The sequence below is a fragment of the Canis lupus genome, chromosome 3 (assembly GCF_011100685.1).
Source record: "Canis lupus familiaris isolate Mischka breed German Shepherd chromosome 3, alternate assembly UU_Cfam_GSD_1.0, whole genome shotgun sequence".
NCBI lineage: Eukaryota > Metazoa > Chordata > Mammalia > Carnivora > Canidae > Canis > Canis lupus.
The window spans coordinates 8,322,035-8,341,867 of NC_049224.1; the positions used below are offsets into that span (position 1 = coordinate 8,322,035).

Below are 19,833 nucleotides of genomic sequence, written 5' to 3' on the forward strand. Positions count from 1 at the left end.
GTTTGTTTGCTTTTAAGATCATCATAGATTCACCCAAAAGTGGAGGAAATAATACAGCGAGATCCCATATACCCTTCACCCAATTCCTCCCTATGGTAACATCCTGCACAATTACAGTTCACAACACAGTGAGGAAATCTGTTCTCCATCTCCTCTGTTTGTCATTTCTAGAATGTTTTATAAACAGAATCATACAGTGGGTTATCTTCTGCGATTGGCTTCTCACTCAGCACAATCCCCTGGAGACCCATCCAACTTGTATGTATCAATAATTCATTGCTTTTTACTGCTGAATCTTATTTCGTGGTATAGATGTACCATAGTTTAACTATTCACCTTTTGAAGGACAGTTGGAGTGTTTCCAGTTCGAGGCTTCTATAAATTATGCTGCTATGAAGAGGCATGTGCAGGTTTTTGTGTGAACATAAATTTCTGTTTCTCTGGGATAAACGCTCAAGAATGCAATTGCTGGGTGATATGGCCATTTTGTGGGAAACAGTCATACTCTTTTCCAGAGTTGCTATGTCATTTTTAGATTCCTAGGGGCAATGTATGGGTGATCCAGTTCTCCACATGCTGGCTATCATTTGGTGTTATTACTAGTTGTACATTTTAGCAAGTATGATAGGGATTCATGTTCTAATAGGATTGCTTGGGGTTTTTCACTGTTACATTTTGAAAGCTTATAATATATTCGAGATAGGAATGCGTGGGTGGTTCAGTGGTTGAGCGTCTGCCTTCAGTTTAGGGCAGGATCCCAGAGTCCCAAGATTGAGTCCCACGTCGGGCTCCCTGCATGGAGCCTGTTTCTCCCTCTGCCTGTGTCTCTCCTCTTTCTCTCTCTCTGTGTTTCATGAATAAATAAATAAAATCTTATATATATATATATATATATATATATATATACACACACACACACATATATATTTGAGATATAAGGCCTTTGTCAGATATGTAGTTTGCAAATATATCTTTCCATCTATGCCTGTCTTCATATACTCTTCACAGGGGTTTTTTTGGAGAAAAAGTTCTTAGTTTTGAGGATTCCAATGATCAATTTTTCCTTTTATGGATCACACTTTTAGTTCAAGTCTAAGAACTTGTCACCTAGCCATAGGTCCTGATGATTTTCTCCTATGTTTTTTCCTAAAAGTTTTGTAATTTTATGTTTTACATTTAACTGTGATCCAATTTAAGTTCACTTTTGTATAAATTGTGAGGTTTAAGGGGCAGCCCAGGTGGCTCAGCAGTTTGGCGCCTGCCTTCGGCCCAGGGTGTGATCCTGGAGACCTGGGATCGAGTCCCACATCGGGCTCCCTGCGTGGAGCCTGCTTCTCCCTCTGCCTGTGTCTCTGCCTCTCTCTCTGTGTCTCTCTCATGAATAAATAAAGAAAATATTTAAAAAAAATAAAATAAACTGAGGTTTAGGGATGCCTGGGTGGCTCAGCGGTTGAGTGTCTGCCTTTGGCTCAGGGCCTGATCCCGGAGTCCCAGGATCGAGTCCCACGTCGGGCTCCCTGCAGGGAGCCTGCTTCTCCCTCTGCCTGTGTCTCTGCCTCTCTTTTTGTGTCTCTCATGAATAAAAAAATAAATCTTTCTAAAAAATAAAAAAATAAAAATAAAAAACTGTGAGGTTTAGGTTGAAGTTTTGTTTTGTTTTGTTTTGCCTTTGAATTTCTATCTGCTTGGACCAACCATCAGTTATTAAGTATACCCTCAACTTAAGAGAAACTTCACAAGGAGAAAAAAAAACAAGTCATCAGACTAAATGTACATATCAAATGTAAGAAAGCACAGTTCTAGAAACATTAAAATGTTTTATCATGTGCTAGAACACATACAGTGGTACATCTGCTCATGGATCAGCAAGCCCTTAGGCTGTACTGGTTTCTTTAAAACATCAGGCCTGAGGGCAGAACACTGTACAACAATACCATGACTAAGCTGTAAGACCTATCCCCAGGCATTGCGCTGACTTGCTTCTTAGAACCATATGAATGCACTATCCCCTCCCCACCTTCCTCCACCCTTAGAACAGCCCTTGATGGTGGAATAAGAATGTTTCTGGATTCTGGAACTACCCAAATCCTCGTATCACTGTGCATAGCCAATGGAGAAATTATGTCATGCTCCAAGTCTGGCTCATAAAGTTATTCAAAGCAGCCTGTATGTTAATTGTTTGCTTTTTCTCCAATCTTGAGAAAGAAAAACAAAGCCAGAGGGATCTTTCAGATCTCAAGACATACTACAAAGCTGTAGTAATCAAAACAGTATGGTACTGGCACAAAAAAATAGACACGTAGCTCACTGGAATAGAATACGGAACCTGGAAATAAACCCACACTTTTATAGTCAATGAATATATGGCAAAGGAGGCAAGAATATACAATGGGGAGAAGACAATCTTCAATAAAGGATACTGGGAAAACCGACACTTACATGTAAAAGAACGAAACTGGATCGCTTTCTTACCTCATACACAAAAATAGACTCAAAATGAATTAAAGACCTAAATGTGAGACCTGAAACCACAAAAATTCTAGAAGAAAACACAGGCAGTTATTTCTCAGACATCACATAGCGGTATTTTTCTAGATAAGTCTCCTAAGAACAAGGGAAACAAAAGTGAAAATAAACTATTGGGACTACCATCAAAATAGAATACTTTTGCACAGCAAAGAAAACTATCAATAAAACAAAAAGGCAATTCTTGAATGGGAGTTCTCCTATATATTTGCAAATGATAAGGGGTTAACACACAAAATATATAAAGAACATACACAACTCAACACCAAAAAAAAACCAACCTGATTAAAAATTGGGCAAAGAACCAAAAGAGACATTTTTTTAAAAGAAGACATACAGCTAGCCAACAGACACATGGAAAGACGCTCAACATCACTAATCATCAGGAAAATAAGAATTGGGGCACCTGGGTGGCTCAGGTCGTGATCCTGGGGTCCTGGATCGAGTCCCGCATCAGGCTCCCCATAGGGAGCCTGCTTCTCCCTCTGCCTATGTCTCTGCCTCTCTCTCTATGTCTCTCATGAATAAATAAATAAAATCTTAAAAAAAGAGGGAAAATGAAAATCAAAATCACAATGAACTATCACCTTACACCCGACAGAATGGTAAGATAATAAACACAATAAATAACAAGTATGGGTGAGGATGTGGGAAAAAAGAAATCCTGGTACACCGTTGGTGGAAAAGTAAATTGGTATAGCCACTGTGAAAAAGAGTATGGAGGTTCTTCAAAAAATTAAAAATAGAAATACCATATAATCCATTAATTTCACTACTGAGGACTTAACCAAAGAAAACAAAAACCCTATTTTGAAAGGCTATATGCACCCCTATGTTTATTGCAGCACTATTTACAATATCCATGAAATGGAAGTAACATAAGGGTCCCTAGATAAATTAAGTGATAAGGAAGATGTGGAGCGCATATAATGAAATACTACACAGCCATAAAAAGGATGAGATCATGTCCTTTGTTGTATGGCTAGACCTGGAGGGTATTATGCTAAGTGACATAAACAGAAAGACAAATACCATATGATGTCACAATATGTGGAATCTAAAAAACAAAACAAAAGAATACACAAACAAAATCAGAATCAGATCAGAAACAGAGAGAACACATTCTCGCCAGAGCGGAAGAGAGCTAGAGTATGGCAAAATGAGCAAAGGGAATGCGAGATACAGGTTTCTAGTTTTGGACCAAATAAGACATGGGAATAAATAGGCACAGCATATGGAATATAGTCAATGATACTGTAGTAGCCACATATGGTGACAGATGGTAGCTATCCTTGTGGTGAGCACAGCATAGCATATAGAATTCTCCAATTATTTTGTGGTCATGAGACCAGCCCCACAACAGGCTCTGCACTCAGCACAGAGTCTGCTGGAGATTCTCTCCCACTTTGCCTCTCCCTCCCACACTCTCGCATGCACTTTCTCTTTCTCTCAAATCAATCAATCAATCAATCATCTAAAAAAAGAGTTAAAGCAACATAGGAGGAGCACTTGGCTGGCTCAGAGGAGCATGTGACTCTTGATCTCAGGGTCATGAGTTCACACCTCGTGTTGGGTGTAGAGATTACTTAAAAAAATAAATAAACTTAAAGAGAAACACAGCAAAGCGTACTACCTCACAGGACACCCCGTCATTAATTTCACTTCCTTAAATAATGTAACTTCAAATAACTATTTTGTGTGTATTCTCAAATCTCTCTGTTCTATGCACTTACACTGTGTGATATAAATAAATCTATGTTATATTTTGTGAAATCAAATATTTTTTCCTTTGTGTTTTTCTCTCATTTTTAAGTCCTTCACCAAACCTGAGATTAGGTGAGCCTTGCTTTCATTTTTGTCAATAACTTTTGAATCCATCTGAAATATATTTTTGTGTATGACATGTAATAGGAATCAACTTTTATTTTTCATTATTAGCCAATTTTGTGTATGGCCATATTAAATGCTACCCTAGACAGTCTAGACACATACTAGTACCTATATAAATTTAAACACATCTTCAGATGTTTATTCTGTTTTACTCTTTTAACTATTTTTTTTTTTTTTTGGTCAGATTTTAACCTTATAAGTTCCTTTTGACATATGACAAAGTTCCCTTTGACTTGTCAATACTTTACTGGCTATTATCTCCAGCTAATTTTTCAAGGCAAATTAATGAATCTGTATTTTCAAGCTCAAAATAACAGTCCTAAGGGATCCCTGGGTGGCTCAGCGGTTTAGAGCCTGCCTTCGGCCCAGGGTGTGATCCTGGAGTCCCAGGATGGAGTCCCGCATCGAGCTCTCTGCATGAAGCCTGCTTCTCCCTCTGTCTGTCCCTCTGCCTCTCTCTCTGTGTCTCTTGTGAATAAATAAATAAAATCTTAAAAATAAATAAATAAAAATAACAGTCCTAGTGAGATTCTGACCAAATTCATAAATATTTGTAAGGAATGCTCTATATTTTTGCAAATGTTCATTTTTGCCCCTCGGTAAAGTCAAGAAATGCCAAGTGAGAGAAATACTTGGGAATACTCTCTAAATTTACTTGAAGCACTAAAATTCGCACCTCCCACTCTTAACCTTTAAAGTTGTTGAAGTCTTTATGTACACACAACAAAACTGCCATGATCTTTAAAGGGCAGAAAACACAGGCTGCACATGTTCTGATGACTACTTAGTCTTGATTTTTTTTTTTAATAATGAGGAAATAATGATGCTTGCACTACAAAGTACAGAAACAACAGTCTCACTGTGTGTGTTTATAACAGTTTGACTATCATAAATAAACAAAAATTAAAAAAAAAAATAAAAATAAAAATAAAAGGGATCCCTGGGTGGCGCAGCAGTTTAGCGCCTGCCTTTGGCCCAGGGCGCGATCCTGGAGACCTGCGATCGAATCCCACGTCGGGCTCCCGGTGCATGGAGCCTGCTTCTCCCTCTGCCTATGTCTCTGCCTCTCTGTGTGTGTGACTATCATAAATAAATAAAAATTTTAAAAAATATATAACAGTTTGAGAGTGAGCAGGTGGAAATGGTAGAAAAAACAAGACTTGGTTCTGTGTCCTAGAATATATAAATAAACAGTGTGCTATTACTCCAAGAGCAGGGGACAACTGCCATAATAAATGTGAATCAAAAATATTTAATCTGGAAAAAGAGATAGTATTAACCCAGCAATTATGCTAAGTAGAATTTGTTAGCATGAGTTGTCCGAAAGAATTAGGCAATTTCACTCCAAATAACTGAATTTTAATGAAGCTTATTATGGTGTGTTATTTCCGATTTCTATGCAAGTTTGTTTACTATTCCCAATGACAAAATTGTCTTAAACAGCTCAATGACACACTTATTCCTACACTGAAAGGGACAAGGTGAAATTAAATAATGAGTATATCTCCTCTAATCTTCCAACAATTAAACCAGCTTTATTTGAAGTCAAATAGCCACCTGTAACAGGGACCACTAGGCTTACAATATCCCTTTTTACCTTCCTCCTTCATCACAAGAACCCTAATTGTAGCTGGTTACACTACTGCTCAATTAGAGGATGACATGTCTCAAACTCAACTGCCGATAGGTAAAACCAAAATATTATTCGTGTGCCTTCTTTGCCCGTTCTTCTAGCCTGCTGGCTAAGGAGGGCATGTGGCAGCTGGAGGTTTAACAGCTGTTCTGAACCGTGAGGACAAGGGTTATACCTAAAGATGTAAGAGTGGTAGCCTGGAGGGAGCCTGGGTCCCTGCTGAGTATATGGAAAAGCCAGACCACCTAATCTCCAAAACAGATAAATCTCTAGCCTTTATGAAAGAAATTAACTTCCATCTTATTGAAAACATTTTCATTTCTTTTGTTACATGCAGCTGAAAGCCACTCGCAAATCATATACCATTACTGCCCAGCAAGATTAAAGTCTGTGGGACCCAACGTATTAAACTATTTCTCATACAGAAATTTCTCTTTAAATTATCATTGTTACAAAAATATACTATATCTAAGTCAAAACATTTTAATTGAAGAATTTTTATGTCAAAGACTCTTTAGACTTTGGCCCATGTTTTTTTTTTTTTCCATTAATATCAACACTTCTCAATAGAAACAAAAAATATATTTGTAAAACCCATACATGACAAATAAAGATAATCTAATTTTCTTCAGTCTTTATGCATCATTTAAAAACATTTTGGATCAGTGTTGCTTCAAAGAAAAGACTGTATACTGGTTTTATTGTATATTCATCTAACTGTAAATTTATATATAACATAAATATATTAATTTTAATTTATATATGTATATGATACTTCCATTTTCATTTCTCTTGTTTTACTGCTCTGGTTAGGACATCTAGTACAACAGTGAATAGAAGTAGTGAGAGTAGGCATGTCTCGTTTCTCATGTAAAGGAAACACTTCTCATGTTTCAGCATCAAGTATGACATTTGCTGTGGGTCTTGGTAGACTCCCCTTTATCTAGTCAGAAATAGGTGCTTTGTATTTCTGGTTTGCTAAGAGTTTTTATTACAATAAGACACTGTATTTTATCGAAGTTTTTGTGTGAAATTATTAAGCAAATTTTTTTCCCTTTACTATTAATGTGGGGAATTACCTTAATAAATTTTCTGATGTCAAGCCACTCTTTAACTTGTTGGATAAAACATCTTCAGACATGATACATTATTTTAAATACGTGGCAGGGTTCAGTTTTCATTATTTTACTGAGGATTTTTGCATCTAATTTTACAAGTAAGATTTACCTTTCATCTTCCCTTATCATACTCTCTTCTCTGGTTTGACATAAAGATTATCCAAGCCTTACAAAATGACTTGGGAATAAAATATTCTCCTAAGACTCTATTTTGTGCAGTTTGTATATGCTTGAAACTGTTCATAGAACTTTCATACAAAAATGTTTCAGCCTTTTGAGATATTTTTATAAATAAGTTTTTAACAAGTGATTGAATCGCTTTAATGGTTAGAGACCTTCTCAAGTTTTTTTATTTCTTCTTGAGCTAGTTCTGTCAAAATATTTTCCCAAGACTGTGTCCATTTGAAAGTTTCATTGATAATTTCTATTTAGTAAAAAAGAGCAATATAAATTTTCTGTATAGTTGATATGAGTTCACTTAGAGAGTTAAGGGGGATTAAATGAAATACATTAGCAGTGCCTAGGCAGTATACTTCCCAGATAGCTCATCCCTCTTCCTTCATTTACTACTCTGACCAACATTCTTGGAAAGAGTTCCCATTTATCCAAATCCCTCTTAACACGTGGTTTCCAAAAGTGAAAAATCCTAGGAAATGTCCCTGTATGTACCCTGAGTGTTCATTAAAATAGTACATCTTCACATCAGACTTTTTTTCTGGTAGCTACTAGAATTCTAATGATCCCTGTATACTATATAGCTTTACCATCCTTTGATTATGCAGTTGCCTTTTTTTTTTTTTTTTTGGACTAAAGAGAGAAGTCCTCAACAACTGTATTAAACTGTATTTGTTTTGCTCCAACCCATCTCAAATGTTTGGGACCTTGATTCTCTAATCAAATATCCTGGCTGTCCCTTCCAGCTTTTTAGTGTATGACACTGTGATCTGTTTGTGGGGTAAAACTGAACTAAAGGATTCCTCTTTTCATTGATTAGCATTTGTTAAAATTTTTCAGCCAAAGCTTGGTAAAATTTTTAATCCACCTTTTGTTCTAGCACCCAACCGATACTTCCACTACATTTTCTGTGGATCTATATTTTTCATTAATTTATATGGGATCTTGACCCTTTCATTCAGAACCCATATTGTCTTCAAATGTTATCCTGTGAGCTCTCCCAGACTATTTTAATATACCAACCTAAATAATGATTCTTTACAACTAGGCCATGATATGTACAGTGGTTGCTTTTAAAAAATATATATATATATTGCCAGAAATGAATTTTTTCATGTTTTTGTGGATTTTAATGCCAAACTTCCTCCAAAAACTTTCCTTCTTTAATCTTCATATAGCTTTATTTCTAAATCTGGCAATAGAGAGGCACTCTAGACAGAAAGTTTGTGTCCCTCCTTAAAATTCAGATGTTTGAAATCCTAACCCTCAATGTGAGGACACTAGGAGGTGGGACCCTTGATAGATGATTAGGTGGTGGTGGTAGATGAAGAGGACATGGTGTCCTTATAAGAGACCCTGGAGAGCTCCTTTGTCCCTTCCATGTAAGGATGCAATGTGAAGATGGCCATCTATGGATCAGGAAGCAGGTTCTTACCAGACACTAAAACTGCTGGTGTCTTGATGTTAGACTTCCCAGCCCGCAGAACTGAGAGTAATAATTTTCTGTTGTTTATAAGCCACCCAGTCTATGGTATTTTGTTTTAACAGCCTAAATAGACTAAGAAAATTAGACAATGATCTATTTTCTTATCTGATCCTATTCTGCACTTATTCCAAGATTCTCATTCCTCACTCCCATCTATAAATATGTTTTATTTATTTATTCATGAGAGACACAGGGGGAGAGAGAGAGAAAGAGAGAGAGAGAGAGAGAGAGAGAGAGGCAGAGACACAGGCCCTGGGCCAAAGGCGGCGCTAAACCGCTAAGCCACCTGGGCTGCCCGGATTCTTGTTTTTTTTGTTTGTTTGTTTGTTTGTTTTGTTTTTTTAAAGATGTTTTATTTAAGACACACAGAGAGAGAGAGAGAGAGAGAGAGAGAGAGAGAAAGAGGCAGAGACACAGGCAGAGGACCATCTAGAAATTAAGTCACATAGCTATAAAGAAGGATTTAAATCTATACTGAAAATTTCTCCTTTTCCTTCACAATATTTTAGAACCAGAAGAGAAAATGAAGGTTTGTAGATTTGAGAGAGACAAAAATAAGGATGTTAGGTCACTTAAAAAGAATCAAGTTACTTGCCTTTTACAATTTTGGTTCTAATATTTGGTTTGGGATGTTGCATCTAAGAGAGCTCACTAAGATGCCACCCATTTGTCCAATTACAGATAAGCGTAGCTGTGAGATTCTGGAAGGAAGAAACATGATAAGAACCAGCAGGGGGTATACCAATCATTTATCTTACAGATACCTACTCATTTATTCAATACATGATTTCTAAGTACTTAAAATACACCACTGACAAGGTGAAGATCTCAGCCCTCATGCAGCTCACATTCTAGCAGAAAAATGGATAATAAACATACAGTAAGTTAATAATTTTACATTTTAGGAAATGATGTTCATAACAGAGAAAGAAAAGTAAAGCAGAGTAATAGAGAGTGAGAATGCTTGGGTAAGGTGTGCAATAAGTTGTGAGACTATAAAGGTGACACTTGACCAGACTCATAGGTGGACAAGAGTGAGCACAGTAGCTGCAGTAGCTGTCTGTAGATGTGTCCACGCAGATGAAAGAGCTGGAGGTAAGCACCCACGAGAAGGCAAAAGTGCTTGAATCAAGTCAGGGGAGGAGCTCAGATGAGTGGATGAGTAGAGCTCTATGGGTCTCTATTAAGGACTATGGCTTGTAGTCAAACAGAGTCACTGAAGTCTGAGGAGAATGACAAGATTGGACTTAACATTTGGAACTAATCATTTTGGCTCTTTTATTGAGATTGGACTGGGGGGAGAATAGGGCAGCAAAAGTATAAAGCAAGGAAAGTATATTCTTCTTATATGTTATATTATTAAAAATGCAATTATTATAAATTCATTTTATTAATTTATGAAGTCATTATAAATTTATTTTATTATAAATTATTATGTTATTATTTATATAGTATTTTTATATAATTTTATCTTTTTCTGTCTAATCCCAGTATTCAGTTCAAGGTGGTAGCAGTTGAGGTAACAAGTGGTTAGTAGATTCTGAGTATATTTTAAAGGTAGAGAAAGTGGAAAACCCTAATGGATTGTGCGTGAGATGTGAGAGACTTTAACTAGAAAAGCTCTCAAGCAGAAGTAAAGGAAAAACAGGAAACATATAGGGTGGTAAGAAACCCAGAGACAGATCTACGGAAGAATATTGATTAGTTCTTGCTCTTTGCCCCAGCTAGTGATAATAAAACCTCTGATCCTTAAACATGTTACAGAATATACCCTAACAACAACAAAAAAAATGGAACGCTCCATTCAGAGACACCTCTGAAGCCAGACAAGTTGCTTCAAAATTGATATATAGTATAGTGAATCCCTTTGGTTTTCCTTTCAAAATATAAGAGGAGGAGGCAAAAAAAAAAAAAAAATACAGTAATAAAACACAGGGCAAACCATGAAGATTGATATCATCCAGAACTATTGGCTGAAGATATTTTGTGTAGTGATATTTTTTACAATAGCATCTATGTTTTATAGGTCAAAATAAAAAAGACCTGTTCTGTCTCACACCAAATTTAATGTCCTCTGTGTCCTAGAATGCCAAACATCTCTCTTTGTGAATTGTCACATCTCTGGCTGATGGCAGGTCTGTGCTGGCAGCAATGATTATTAAATGGATCTGCTACAGGGCATAGAAATAAACAGGAGGGTAAGGGAAAATTAAAATAAAGAAACAAAGTTAGATGTAATATTAAATCTGACAAGTATTTTTACACCCTTTAATTATAATAAATATATTTAAAAGTGTTGGGTGCTTTTCTCTTTTTAGAAAAAAAATATATGTAGACTTCCGTATGGTTAATTTACTTTTCCTTCCTTTTTTTCTTTCTGTTCCAGTAATCTAATGGCAGGTTGTTACACTTTGCCAACAGCTATCCCAGGGGAAAATATTCAAAAACAAAAACAAAAAACTGCAGAAATCAGCACCCATCTGCTCAACACCAACACCATTTCAATGGTATTTATAACTTCTTTTAACAGTAATAAAGTGTCTGCTCACTGATCAATAATCCAAAATACGGTAAGACAAAACCAAACAAATGGCCCAACGTAAGAAAGTGGCATAAGAAATAAGTTTGGACATAATGTTGCACATATCAAAATGAAGAAAAGCAACATTTTTATGGGCAGAGCATTGAGGTGTGTATTTAAAGATCTAGTGTCTAGTCAAGAATGGCAGTACAATTTTTTTTTTCTTCTGAAATACTTGATTACTGTGAAATCATTTGTCTGACGTCTTAACTGAAAATTGCCTTCTGGTAGCCACTTTCTACCCTGCTATTTCAACTGGTTATAGTACCACTGGATTCGTTACAGCATCAGGAAAGATGGAATTAATTGGTGTCAATCCAAGAGTCTCTTCCCAACCCCATCCACCCAAACCTCTAACAACGTTTCTTCATCTTAAGCCTCTTCATTTCAAAGACAGAGAAAAGGATGCTCTCCACAGCTAATTTGACAAACATCACCCGGCACAATTACCTAAATGATACAATTTTGTTTTCAGCCACTAGATGCATTTTTAAAGTACCGGAAATAGAAATACTTCTGGTCTAGACAGGGTCTCTGTGGAGTTTAACTCTTTCCAGTAATGAATTCCTGACACTGGGGGAGGGGGGAAAGCCAAACCCAGTGATTCTACATGTAATCTCTGAACACAATTTTGAAAATTGGAGCCAGTTTTGATAGAAAAGTAGATGCAACTTCACATAGAGAGGACTTCTGGGGCAAGGGTAATGTTCTATTTCTTGCGGTGGGTGGTGGTCCTATAGGAATTTATGGCTGTTCTTTACATTGTTTAAGCTTTACGTATGCATCTGTATGTATGATCTATATCACAATAAAAAAAGTAATGAAATTTTCTTCAAAGACCTTTAGGAGGTCAAATCCTTTGGCGTACTACTTCTGAGATTCAGGGAGTAGGAGGTGATTATTATTCCAGACCTCTGATTATTCCAAAGATTATTCCAGACCTCTGATTCTATATTTATTACATATTAGTCCATCCATCACTGCCGGCTCTCTATATTAGGGAATGTTTAAAGGTTAAAAAAAAAAAAAAACAGAAACCCTTTCATCTTAATCAATATTTTCAACCAAGAATTAAGAATATTCACGACATATATGTTATCGTAACAGGTTATCAAATGAAGCAGAAGCTGCAACTCTGGGCTCTGCTCACTATTTTCTTGTTATTTTTTATGTGCTGATCATAGACACTCGTGATGAAACAACTCTTCCTTCTGAACTCACAATAAATTAAAACAAAAGCAAACATCCACTTTGACAGTATAATTACAATGATGCTACGCTTCTCTTATAAATAATAATTATCATTCAACTAAAACTTAATGAATTTACCTAAGTTTCTCTGCCACATAGGAAGAAAACAGAAGTTAAGAAATTATTTAAAAAAAAAGAAATTATTAACTCAGAGTTGCATTTCTTCTTCCCTCCTCTCCTTTATATTCAGCTGAATTTATCATTTTACCATCTACTAATAGACATTTCAGAAGAACAACATAAAAGGATCTTGAAATGTACCTATTTTAACAAAAAAAAAAAATAGACTTCAGTATTTGTGTTGTTTATATTCTTACCCTTTTGGGGGCAATAATTTGTGTCCAAGGAACCTAATGACCATTCTTTAAAACTGCTATGACTAAAGAGGGTAAAAACATACATAGACTTAAGAAGGCTGTACTAAAATACAAAAATGCCATGATGTTTAAAGTCGATGACCACTAAACTGGATGATACTCATTTATTTATTTTTTTAAACTATTGGAAAAGATGGCAAACAGTTTTAAAACCTTAAGAATGAACTTGATAAAATCATTTTCTTTTCATCTTAGAAGTGGGCAAATAAAAACGTGTCACTATTGAAAATGTAAACTTTTAAAAATGTTTAAAAATCTTCCCATGAAAACTTCTAAATATCTATACTTATTCCTTCAAATCTATGATGACACCACCCATATAAAATATTTTAGAGCCACGGCATGTTTTTTCAGTGATACAGTATAATTTAAGGTGAGCCACATAATGGATTGCATTATCATGAATCATACAGCTCTTCAAATGACTTATCTAATTTCACTTTCCAGTGCATATATAAAACCACATATATAATTATGTTGTTTTTCTGTATGCCTGTTAGGTTTCTTCTGATTAATTCTAAATGTGGTTCAGAATCCTGCTCTCTTCGGCTGTGAAAAATATAAATAGTAAAACAGAGGAAACCAGTTATTAATGTACTTTTCACATGTTATTTAACTGACAAGAATGCATTTAGTTTCTTAAATGAATCCCCTACTATGTTACCTTTTATGCTTTCATTTAATCAGTCATGTCTTAGAAGAGAAGTACATTAGAGGCTTGAAATTACTGTAAGAGCAAGTACTGTAAGATTAAACAATTCATTAATTTGGTTAAAAAAAAAATCTAAAGTAAGTCATTGAAACTTATCTTCTCCAGACACTGTGTTAGCCTCTGGAAAAACAAAGATAAACAGAATCATGCTGACCTGGCTTTCACTGGAGCAGTCGGGGGTGGCATAGTAAGGGATGGAAGACAAACCTTACAAGGCAATGTGAGAAGGTCTATAATCATAGCAAATCCAGCATGTGTGGTCTGCAGAGGATGAAGCAAGGGCGTGATGGAAGGATCAGGAAAGCCTTCTGATATGCGTAATCCTGAGTGAATTCTTAATAGGAAATAAGAAAGTGAAAGCATGTTAGGGACAGCCCATCTGTATCTGGAAGATCTCTGAGTGGGTGGAAGAGGAATAATGTGGCATTGGCCTCACCTCTGTGTACATGAAAGTTGTGAGTGCAGCCAGGCTCCCAGGGATCAGGGAGAGGGTCAATGGGAAAAGGCACAAGAAGGAAGGCTCAGCTCTTTCCTCATGAAGTGAGTGGCCTTCACCCCCTACCTCAGTGGTGCACCCACGGCTCTCTCACTACTTGCTAGTTGGGCTTATTCAGACTGAATGCTTTCATTTGTTCCAGTTGTTTCTTGTTCACCTTTTTCACAAGAAGGTAAGTTTCAAGAGCACAAGGAGCTGTATTTCCAGGTCCTGGAATAATGAATGCCTGGCATATCATATCGTAGGCACTTGATAATATAGTTGAACAGAGGCATTAAATCAGTGAGAAAAGAGAAGAGGAGGGAGGAAGAAGGAATGTGAAGAGTGGTCCACACAGAAAAGAACAGGATCAGGGAACAATGAGCCACTGTCTCAGATGGTACCCAGGGCACCGATCCCTAGGCAAATTGGGAAACCATTACCCAGCAGAATGTTCAAAAAGAACATTTTGAAAAGGCTATACCTATCATGTACTGCAAAAGCTTGTCAGATCAGAAGCCAGAACGTCAACTGCATTTTACACATACTGCTATTTCAAGTGCAAAGTAAAAAAAAAGAAAAAAAAAAAAAAAACTTTAATGGGGAGTATTATAATTGAGAGCTTATTCAAATAAGTAGCTTTTCCAACATAAAATATTAATCCTTTCAATAATCATATTTGTAAGAAAGAAATAGAGCACTATTGTGTGAACCATAAGTTCAAATTCCTTCCCTGAGCACTTAAGTTTTTTCAGTCATCACTATATTAATCTGCCTTCTTTGCATTTTCCTGCTGTTATATTCAAAAATTCAATTTCCTAGACAAATGGCAATTCAGGAACACAATTCAAGTGATATATTATTCCCTTTGACTACAAAGGTATATTTTCCCATTCAGAGGTTTTTTTCATTCAAATCTGGCAAAAGCTGTTACATCACACAACATACACACTCTGCTTTCTCAACTACTATAACGTAGAGCAATTTCTACAATTCCCTCGTCCTTTGTCTGAAACGCTGAAAATGTCTTTGAAATTCAAATTAAATCACAGAGAGAAGTTACTTGTTATTTTCTTTGACATTAACTTGAATATTTTAATTGTATTCGATGTATCTTGCAGGTTAAAAGTAAAATGTCACGAGCCTTATTATTTAAATTCCATATATGAAAACCATCTCTGCCTGAAATATTTTGACATACACAAGGTAACACTGTACCTAGTAACACTGCTTAGCAAAAATTAAGTATCTTTGGGTATTATAATTCTTCCTGGGGTTTTTTTGTGGGGAGATTGGGGGTTTCCCCCAGTTTTAGTACACTTTTTTCTACTTCACCGTTAGATATATGAATCCTGCCAAAAGAAATGCTGGATTTAAAAGGAGAAAATGGTGTGTGTTCTTGTTTGATGAAGAATCTCGTCTGAACGATTTACAGACCCGATTCCAATAACAAGGAAGGTTTTTCAGCCTGACAACCTAACCACCACCAATGATAGATATACTCTTTAATGAGCCGGCAGCTGAGTAAATTTCTTTAAGTGTACCCAAACCCCATCTTCCATGAATAGATGGTTATTGGTTATTGCTTAGCTTATACATATTCACAGAAGCCAATATGCACCCTCCTGAAAAGAGAAGGAACCAGCTGGATGCCTCTAGCCATGGCCTATAAACCTGGGGACTGCTACCCTTTCAAAATAGGCTATAGTGAGGGCTACGTGTGGCAAAATAGACATACAAGAATGCTTTGAAAACTATAAAAATGCTGCACACACATACACAGGATTCATATGATCACAGTCATGACTCAAACAGTATGACGGATGTCACTGATTCCTCTTTCCCTTTCACGTAAGATCTGAGCTACAAGGGGAAAAATGCAGAGGCTGAAAAATATACAGAAGTGGTCCCTTTGCACGGGGGGGAGGGAGGGCTCTGTATACACTACAGGCAGCACTGAGCGCACAGTAAGTAGTTAGCTACCATCTTCTCATGCCTGGGTCACTGCAACTGCCTCCTAACTCAGCACCCTGCTTTTGCCCCCGCCACCTTATAATCTGTTCTCAATGCACAGCAATCATAGGGAGCCTTTAGGAAAGCAGCTCGTATCTTGCTGCTTAACACCCCTTCATTTGGGTCGGAATAAAAGTAAGAGTCACCATCCTGGCATGCCAGGCCTTACAAATCCAGCCTCTCTAACCCTCACCCCTCCTCATGGGTCCCTCCCCGCTGCACCCTTTCCCCTGCTCCATGTCACCCAGGCACACTGGCCTTGCTATTCTTTACACAGGCGTCCTCCCACTTGCTCTTTCCCCTGCCTAGAATACTCTCACACCACATGTGTATCCATGGGGTTTCCTCCCTTGCTCAGTCCAGGTCTTTGCTCAATTGCCACCTTCTCCGTGAGCTCTTCGTTGACCTTGATATTTAGAATTGCAACCTTCCCATGCTCCTGGGATGACCCACCATTCTTACTACTCCAAAGTATTCCATCTCATTACAATATGACCTATTTTTCTTATCACTTTAATTTCTGACTGTAAGCTCTATAAGAGCGGAGATTTTTGTATGCTTTCACTACTGTACCCCCAATATCTAGCATAGTGCCTGGCACATAGCAAGACATCAGCAAATATTTGTAACAGATAACACGACTTTCACAGATAGACATGCTTCAGCTACCTGTAAACCATTACAGTATTATAACAAACTCTTAGGAACTAAGGTTCAAGGGAAATGTTCCAAAAAAGAAGGACTGCTCACTTTGGCAGCACATATACCAAAATTGGAATGATACAGAGAAGATTAGCATGGCCCTTGTGAAAGGATGACACCCCAAAAGCAGGGGAAAAACCTATACAAAAAATGAGGGACAAAAGTGAGATTTTAAAAAATCATCCAAAACAAATTAATTGGCCTTAAACTCATGAGAGTTCCAACATACGCATAAGACATTTTACCTAATGAAACGGTCAATACAGAATTAAAAAACGAACACATAACAAAGCTTCTATTTCAGCCATTACTCTATAATGGCTTCTTGGATAATCATAAATTTAATGTAGGATGTGTTCTCAGAAAATGTGAGCCCCTGGGGACAGGTGTGGGAACCCAGTAACCTTCACCCCATTAACTCTTGCCTCCACTCACTGGAATGTGAAGAAGCCAAGCTGCAAATTAGATACTCTTACAAGAAATGCTCATTTCTTCTATGAAACCAAATCCTGAAAACAAGATTTGACAAAAACTATGATTTTTACAGGACTAACCTTCCTGTGTCCTGGCATCAAACATACTTTTATGCCATTTACCTAAATGGCCACACCACCAGAAAAGTGGAGCTGTTGTTCCTATGGTGTTGGATTCCCCACAGTGTGTTCTTACCCTCCCCAACATCTGTAGCACGGGTGACCTTTTATAACAAGCTTGGTACTTTAACGATTTCTTGCGTGTCCATCTTGTTTCTACATGAGAGAGGCGTGAGGGCAGAAATCCTCGATTAATGAATACTCAGGGTAATGAGGATGGATCCAGTTATGACATCATCAAAGAAAAACAAGCAAAAAAAAAATGCATCTACATAACAAGTAGCACAGCAGTAAGCAAGCAACAGGGCCCCTACATTTTCTCAACTCCTAGAAGTCAACACAAAGGACTCCTGGCAAAGATACAATCCCCGCAACATGGGCCTGTAGGGACCTCAGCCTCCCATTTATTCATCTACAGTCGATGGAACATTATCATCTTCAGTTTACACTGTGAAGAAACAGTGGTCTGAGTGAGGTGACAAATGTTAAGTTGTGCAAGGCGACAAAATGTCTCAAAAGAAAGAAAAGACTTGGGATCTCTGGGTGGCGCAGCAGTTTAGCGCCTGCCTTTGGCCCAGGGCGTGATCCTGGAGACCCAGGATTGAATCCCACGTCGGGCTCCCGGTGCATGGAGCCTGCTTCTCCCTCTGCCTATGTCTCTGCCTCTCTCTCTCTCTGTGTGACTATCATAAATAAATAAAAAAAGAAAGAAAAGACTTAATTCCAGGGCCCTCTGATTCAAAGCTTGTGCTCCTTTTGACTTAGCTCTGCCTCCCACTGGTCGAGAAGTGGTTATGTAGGCAGTTCTGTGGTTTGTGCACTTTCCTGTGAATGAGTTCCCCACAACTTATCCCTCCAAACTGTTCTTGCAAAGAAGCTGTATGTCTAATTATAGAATAAAGAGCAGGATGTAAGAATAAAAGAAAAGGAGGATAATATTTGGGAGGGAGAGGACATGCAAGCCCCTGAAACTATACTAGACTAGTTTGGCCCTGCCCTGGCTATGGGCATGGGTCAGTGTCAGGCCTGCCTTAAAACGATGTTAGCTCTGATAATATTTCAGTATTCTTGTTTTGTTTTGTTTTTAAGATTTTATTTATTCATGAAAGAGAGAGAGAGAGAGAGTGAGAGAGGCAGAGACACAGGCAGAGGGAGAAGCAAGCTCCATGCAGGGAGCCCAATGTGGGACTCGATCCCGGGTCTCCAGGATCACGACCTGAGCTGAAGGCAGGTGCTAAAGTGCTGAGCCACCCAGGGATCCCTCAATATTCTTGTTAAAAGAAATTACTGTATATCCCCAAATAATCAGTACATTGCTAGGTAGGTAAAGGAGGACTCAATTATCAAGACAGAGAGAAGTTTGGCAAGTTGTAATCATGGTTCAATTCAGACATTTATCAACCTTTCAGGTTATAAAGAACTACTGGACAAAAGAAGTAAAGGGAACAGCCCTGAGCCCATCTTTAAAGCCTGGGTTTCAAGGTAATGTAGAACTTTAAGCCCACTGGCTACTAAGGCAGAAAGAGGAAAACACAGCGCACGCCACAGGAAAGGTGGATGACTGGAAGGAAGGGTAGTGTGTGTATAAGAAGAAGAAAGAGAGAGAGAAAGAGAGACAGATTAGTTCCTATAAAAAATGATAGTTATATCAAAATGCCTGAATTTCACTTAGCATCTTAACATAACTTACGAACTGTACCATATTAGCATAGCAATTGATTTTTTCCAGTTAGAGTGAAGACTACATGGGGGAAGAGTTACCATATTGTTAGATATTTACTGTGTGCTAACATTGCTACCCAGGGAAAAACACACACTACATCCACTGGTCTCAAAAACTGTATGAAATAGGGATGCCTGGGTGGTTCAGTGGTTCAGCTCAGGTCGTAATCCCAGGGTCCTGGGATCGAGTCCCACGTCAGGCTCCCCACATGGAACCTGCTTCTCCCTCTGCCTGTGTCTCTGCCTCTCTCTCTCTCTGTGTCTCTCATGAATAAATAAATACAAGCTTTAAAAAAAAGAAAAAACTGTATGAAATATAATCACATTATTCATAATATCACAATCACTTTTAGCTATTGATAATGTATTTTCTACTTCACACATACAGATACATACATGTTTTGGCCATTAGCTGAAAATAATTCAAGCTAATTCTCTAAAAATGTAATCCATGTTGAAATGTGTCCTTAAAAAAGGCTGATGGCATACTTTGTAAAACGGCGCAGTAACAAAGGGTCACACTTAAAAAATATGCATATGAAGCTACATTTCTCTTTCACACATCTTGTCTGCAGTTTCA

The 19,833-nt window shown here is 37.5% G+C and overlaps 1 protein-coding gene and 1 non-coding gene across 5 annotated transcripts in view; one reads left to right on the forward strand and one right to left on the reverse strand.

Annotated features, from left to right (window-relative positions):
• Window positions 1-19,833, reverse strand: part of LOC119871051 (collagen alpha-2(IV) chain-like) — a 125,817-nt gene that overhangs the window by 22,822 nt on the left and 83,162 nt on the right. The window lies entirely within an intron of this gene.
• Window positions 16,979-17,085, forward strand: LOC119871404. The gene has a single exon (XR_005357500.1). It is a non-coding gene; the product is annotated as a U6 spliceosomal RNA (small nuclear RNA).